Source organism: Colobus angolensis, unplaced genomic scaffold (genome assembly GCF_000951035.1).
Source record: "Colobus angolensis palliatus isolate OR3802 unplaced genomic scaffold, Cang.pa_1.0 Scaffold277, whole genome shotgun sequence".
Lineage (NCBI taxonomy): Eukaryota > Metazoa > Chordata > Mammalia > Primates > Cercopithecidae > Colobus > Colobus angolensis.
In genome coordinates this window covers 1,604,065-1,609,740 of record NW_012116010.1, presented here as the reverse complement: position 1 = coordinate 1,609,740, position 5,676 = coordinate 1,604,065, and the positions used below count along the sequence as shown (strand labels likewise).

The following is a 5,676-nucleotide window of genomic DNA, read 5'->3' as shown; positions in this document are numbered from 1 at the left end:
GGTGATGATTGTGATAATGATGATGGTGATGATGTGATGGTGATGATGATGATATTGATGGTGATGATGGTGATAATGATGACAGTAATGGTGTTGATGGTGATAATGATCGTGATGATGTGGTGGTCATGATAATAATGGTGATGATGGTGATAGCAATGATCATGATGATAATAGTGGCAATGATGGTGATGATAATGGTGATGGTGATGATGATGATGATGATGATGGTGATAACAGTGATGGTGGTGATAATGATGATGATGGTGATGGTAATGATGATGGTCATAGTGATAATGGTGATGGTGGTGATAATAATGATGAGGGTGGTGATAATGTCACCTGTCCCACAGAACTATTAGAAGAGACAAATGAGCTAAATTATACAGTTTCTTGAAAATCATAATGTGTTATACAAACAATAGTTGTTGTAGTAGTGGGCCATTTCTGGTGAAAATCTCTTTTCTCTTGAAGGCTCACATTGCAAAATAACCACTTCAATTAATTAGAAAGGGATTATTTAATTATTTATTATTTATGCATTTGTTTCTTTGTGTGTGTATGTGCCTGTACAAGTGGAAGCATTTGTTTATCAAGACAGATATATGAATAGATACCCATTGGGTTTTACAATCAAGATAGAGATTTTAAAACACTCTTCAGTAAAGATTAACAATTTTTCTTTTTCCAAACTTTCTCCTTACAATGGATAGGCTTGGTTGCAATTTTATGCCATATCCTGATTATTTGTTCCATATGCCCATTGCATCTTGGATGTGAAGTACTCATTTCCGTCTCCCTGGTACTTGGCTCAGTGTCTGACACCTACGAGGTGCTCTGCAAAAGTGTCGGGTTGAATTACATTCTGCAATAGTGTTAATGAGCCAGATCGAGGTGATGGGTGTGGGGGAGAGCCGGATATGGCAAGGTGAAACAGAGAGGGGGAAAAAAATAGAACAAACAACAGAGAAATAAATGAGGTAGAAAAAGGTCAGAGCAATAGCCTGAGAGAGAGAGAGAGAGCGAGAGAGAGAGAGAAAAGCACAGACAACTACACTGGGTCTTTCCTATCCATCCATCTAATTTATCAGCAAGTCCCCAATCTGCCCACATCTCACCACTGCACCTCTGTCCTCAATCTGACCCAAGTTGCAATAATTTCTCCCTGAACAACCAATATAGTTTTTATCTATTCCTCCCATCACCTCCTTCCCCACTATAGTCTAGCTCAAGTGTCTCAACTGGGCTTGTCCCAGAAACAGACCCTGGGTTAAGGATTGGGTAATGGAAAGGGCAGGGACTCTGGCCAGGGTAGGGGCTCTGGCCAGGGCAGAGGTTCAGGGGAAGGTTATACAGGGAAAGGAATCCACCAATGAGGGGGAAATTATTAAGCCAGCTCTCCAGAGGGCACCTAGGACATAATCTCATTGGGATGCTCTGGGAAACAGCATAAAACACCCACCTGGGAATTATCCTAGCAGAGGGGTGAGGGAGCTGGGGTGTTGATACTCTACATCCATCAGTAACCGGTGGAGAATGTGACTTTCCTGCACTTTCAGCTTGGCACTTGACATGGTGTGGATTTGTGTCCCCGCCCGAAGCTCATGTCAAACTGTGATTCTCCGCTAATAGGGGAGGGGTCTGGTGGGAAGTGATTAGATCACGGGGAAAGATTTCTTCCTTGCTCCTCTCATGATAGGGAGTGAGTTCTGATGAGATCTGGCTGTTTAAAAGTGTGTAGCACTTCTGCCTTTGCTCTCTTCCTCCTGCGCACGCGATGTAAGACGTGCATGATGTGAAGTTGTCATTTAGGACCGTGGGCCCGGGCTTGAGGGTGGAGCCCTTGCCAGGGATCCCACCCTTTTCTGCCCAGTATTTCCCTGCCTCCTGTGCATATCACCACGAGCTACATGGAGTTCCCAAAGAGGCAAGTCTCCTTAGTGCTTCCCATTCACTTGGTAGTCAGAGCCACCGTCACGCAGGCTCAAGCTACCCCCCAAGTTACTTCACATTGCAAACCATACAAAATAGAATACTTAATCAATATGCAAATGGTACAGGTTAAACATTCCACGACAAACAAAGCAACATTGACCATCAGGAGAAAGGGGATAGAAAAAAGGGTTAATAAGGTTGGGTGCAGTGTCTCACGCCTGTAATCCCAGCTCTTTGGGAGGCCAAGGCGGGTAGATCATGAGGGGTTAGGAGTTCGAAACCAGCCTGGCCAACATGGTGAAACCCCGTCTCTACTAAAAGCAAAAAAATTAGCCGGGCGAGGTGGCGGACGCCTGTGGTCTCAGCTACTTGGGAGGCTGAGGCAGGAGAATGGTGTGAACCCGGGAGGCGGAGCTTGCAGTGACCTGAGATCCGGCCACTGCACTCCAGCCTGGGTAACAGAGCAAGACTCCATCTCAGAAAAAAAAAAAGAAAAGAAAAAAGGATGAAACCAGTCCAAGAAGAGGGACATGGAGAAGAACAATATCCTGTCATGGTCTGACATGGTCCTGACGTGGGTGGTCTGTTAACATATGGCAAGAAAGGGTCTTTGATGTGGGCAGAACCTTTGGCATACTCTGCACAGATAGGTGGAGGATTTTATTGAGTAATTGAAGTGGCTTTCTGCAGGACGGGGAGCTGGAAAGGGATGGAGTGGGAAAATAGTCTTCTCTTGCAGTTCTATTTGACTTTGTGCCAAGATGAGAGGACAAGGGAGAAAAGCTAGAAAGCAGCACACAGCAACTTTTGTCTCAGTTTCTGACAGCCTTCCAAGGGGTGTTGTGGAGGTGGAGGCTGGTAGGTCCGGCGGTGAGCTGCAGGCAAGGCTGGGTAGACAGCAAACCCTCCACAGTTCAGAGAAGCTGGCATTCTTTCCTCTCCTCACGGGGGTCTGACTTTCATTTACAATTCTCTGAGGGTTCACGCTCCGCAAAGCATCCCTGCACCGACCAACCTGCTCTGCCTGCATCTCTGGCTCAGGAGCAACTGGGCTCCCAGTGGTCCCAAGTACAGCACCCTCCCTCCTGGGTCTCAGCCTTATGAAGACTCAGGTGAGTGCATTTGAAGAAGGGTCCTCAGTTGATTCTCTGTTGCAGAGCGCCCAAAGACAAGCGGGCACAGACATAGCACCATAACCAGAAATCGCCTTTCATAGTCCCTAAATGTGCAGGGCTGGGCCCAAGTTAGGAATCTCCTTTTCCACTAAGTAGCTTGTGGAATGCACCGCTCTCTCACTCTCTCTCTTCCTCTCTTTTTTTTTTCTGTCTCTGCCTCTCTCTTCCTCCCTCTCTCTCTCTCTCTCCCACTCTCTCTGATTTCCTCTGTCCCTCTTCTCTCTGCCCCTAGTCTTCCTCTCTCTCAGTCCTCTGCCTCTCTCTCTTCCCGGCTTTCTGTCTCTCCTCCTCCCTCTCTCTCTCTTTCTTCCTCCCTCTCTGCCTCTCTTCCTGTCTGTCTCTCTCTCCCCCTTCCTCTCTCTCTTCCTCCCTCCCTCTCTGTCTCTCTCTCTCTCTTCTTCTCTCTCTCCCTCTTCCTGTTTCTCTTCCTCTCTCTCTTCCTCTGTCTCTTCCTCTCTCTCTCTCTCCTTCCTTCTCTTTCTTCTTCTCTTCCTCTCTCTGTCTCTCTCCCCTTTCCTCTCTCTTTCTCCTTCCCTCTCTCTCTCATTCTCTTCTTCTCTCTCTCTCGCCCTTCTTTTCTCTCTTCCTCTCTCTCTTCCTCCCTCTCTCTTCCTCTCTCTCTCCTTCCCTCCTGTCTTTCTTCCTCTCTTCTTCTCTCTGTATCTCTCTCCCTCTTCCTTCCTCCTTCTCTGTCTCTCTCTCATTCTCTTCTTCTCTCTACCCCTTTTCCTGCCTCTCTTCCTCTCTCTTCCTCCCTCTCTCTCCTTCCTTCTCTTTCTTCCTCTCTTCCTCTCTCTGTCTCTCTCTCCCCCTTCCTCTCTTTCTTCCACCCTCTCTCTGTCTCTCTCTCATTCTCTCCTCTCTCTTCCCCTTCCTGTCTCTCTTCTCCCCTCTCTCTCCCCTCTCTCTCCTTCTCTCTCTGCCTTTCTTCCTCTCTCTGTCTCTCTCTCCCTCTTCCTCTCTTTCTCCTTCCCTCTCTGTCTCTCTCACTCTCTTCTTCCCTCCCTCCTCCTTCCTGTCTCTCTTTCTGTCTTTCTCCCTCTCTTTTCCTTTATCTTTCTTTCTTTTTCCCTCTCTGCCTTTCTTCCTCTCTCTGTCTCTCTCTCCTCCCTCCTCTCTATTCCTCTCTCCCCTTCTCTCTCTTCGTCTCTCTCTCTCTGTCACACACATACACACACACACACACACACACACTCTCTCTCTCTCTCTCTCTCTCTCTCTCTCTCCCCCCAGGACCATATTCACCCATGCTTTTTAAAAGAGAATCAATTCTAGACATATTCTGGTAGAATATCACACAAGAAAAAAAATAAAGAAGTGTTTATGTGGAGATTTAAAAACCAACTGTAGAACCTATACTGTTCTGACTTCCTTTCAACCACAAGAAACGACACAGCAATACTGAGTAGCCAAGTAGTGATAGGAACTAACAGGAACAAAATATAAGAGATAAAGATTTCAGCAGATTCATAAAATGATTCTCCAAGTATCTCTTCCTAGGTTGGTCTGCTTCCCAGCTGGACATTATTCTTGGTAGCATATATCAACTGGGGAAATTTTAGAAAATATTGTAATTATAAAGTCTTCCAGTTTAAATTGCAATGTGGCAAAAGACGTTTCCCCTAGTTACAGGGCCATCATCCACAGAGGAAAAATATCAAACAAATTAAAATAAACTCATAGAGGTCTCATTAATACGCACACGATTTGGTCGTATTTAGAAAATCCTATTAAAGATATTTTGTTCCTGTTCCGTGGCTTGATAGAGCTGACGAGAAGGCTGAGCTAGCTGTGCTGTGAGTGTTTGCAAGACTTTTAACCATCGTAATCTGTTTGGCTTTCGGTTTTTGAGGCGTTTTGAAGTGCATGCTGAGAATCAGCCCTCTTTACACTTCCCTAACGACTCCGAAGGCAGAAATCACCCATGGCAAAAACGGTTTGATTGAGAGGATTAGACTGTTCCACTCGCAATTCGTTCGCTTACTTAGAAAGTAGTTTCCTGGCCGGGCGCGGTGGCTCACGCCTGTCATCCCAGCACTTGAGGAGGCCGAGGTGGGTGGATCACCTGAGGTCGGCAGTTCAAGACCAGCCTGGCCAACATGGAGAAACCTCGTCTCTACTAAAATTACAAAAATTAGCCAGGCGTGGTGCTGCATGCCTGTAATCCCAGCTACTCAGGAGGCTGTGGCAGGAGAATTGCTTGAAGCCGGGGGGGTGAAGATTGCGATGAGCCGAGATGGTGCCATTGCATTCCAGCCCTGGGTGACAAGAGCGAAACTCCGTCTCAAAAAAAAAAGAGAAAGTAGTTTCCTGTGTACAGCTTGGGTTTGCACCATGTCACAATTACCAAGTGAAATACAGTTAATGGAATAAACTATATTTAAAATTATTTTAGCAATATTTTGAAAAACATGTACCTAATTCTACCATGATCTCAGGGAGAATTCTTGAGAAGGATTTTTTTTTTTTCTATCAGTATTGACTACTCAATATTACTATGTCGTTTCTTGCGGCTGAAATGAAGTGAAAACGGTATAGGTTCTACCTTTTTTTTTTTTTTTTAATC

The 5,676-nt window shown here is 45.8% G+C and overlaps 1 protein-coding gene across 1 annotated transcript in view; it reads right to left on the bottom strand.

Annotated features, from left to right (window-relative positions):
- LOC105516175 overlaps window positions 1-5,676 on the bottom strand; it is a 158,697-nt gene that overhangs the window by 139,597 nt on the left and 13,424 nt on the right.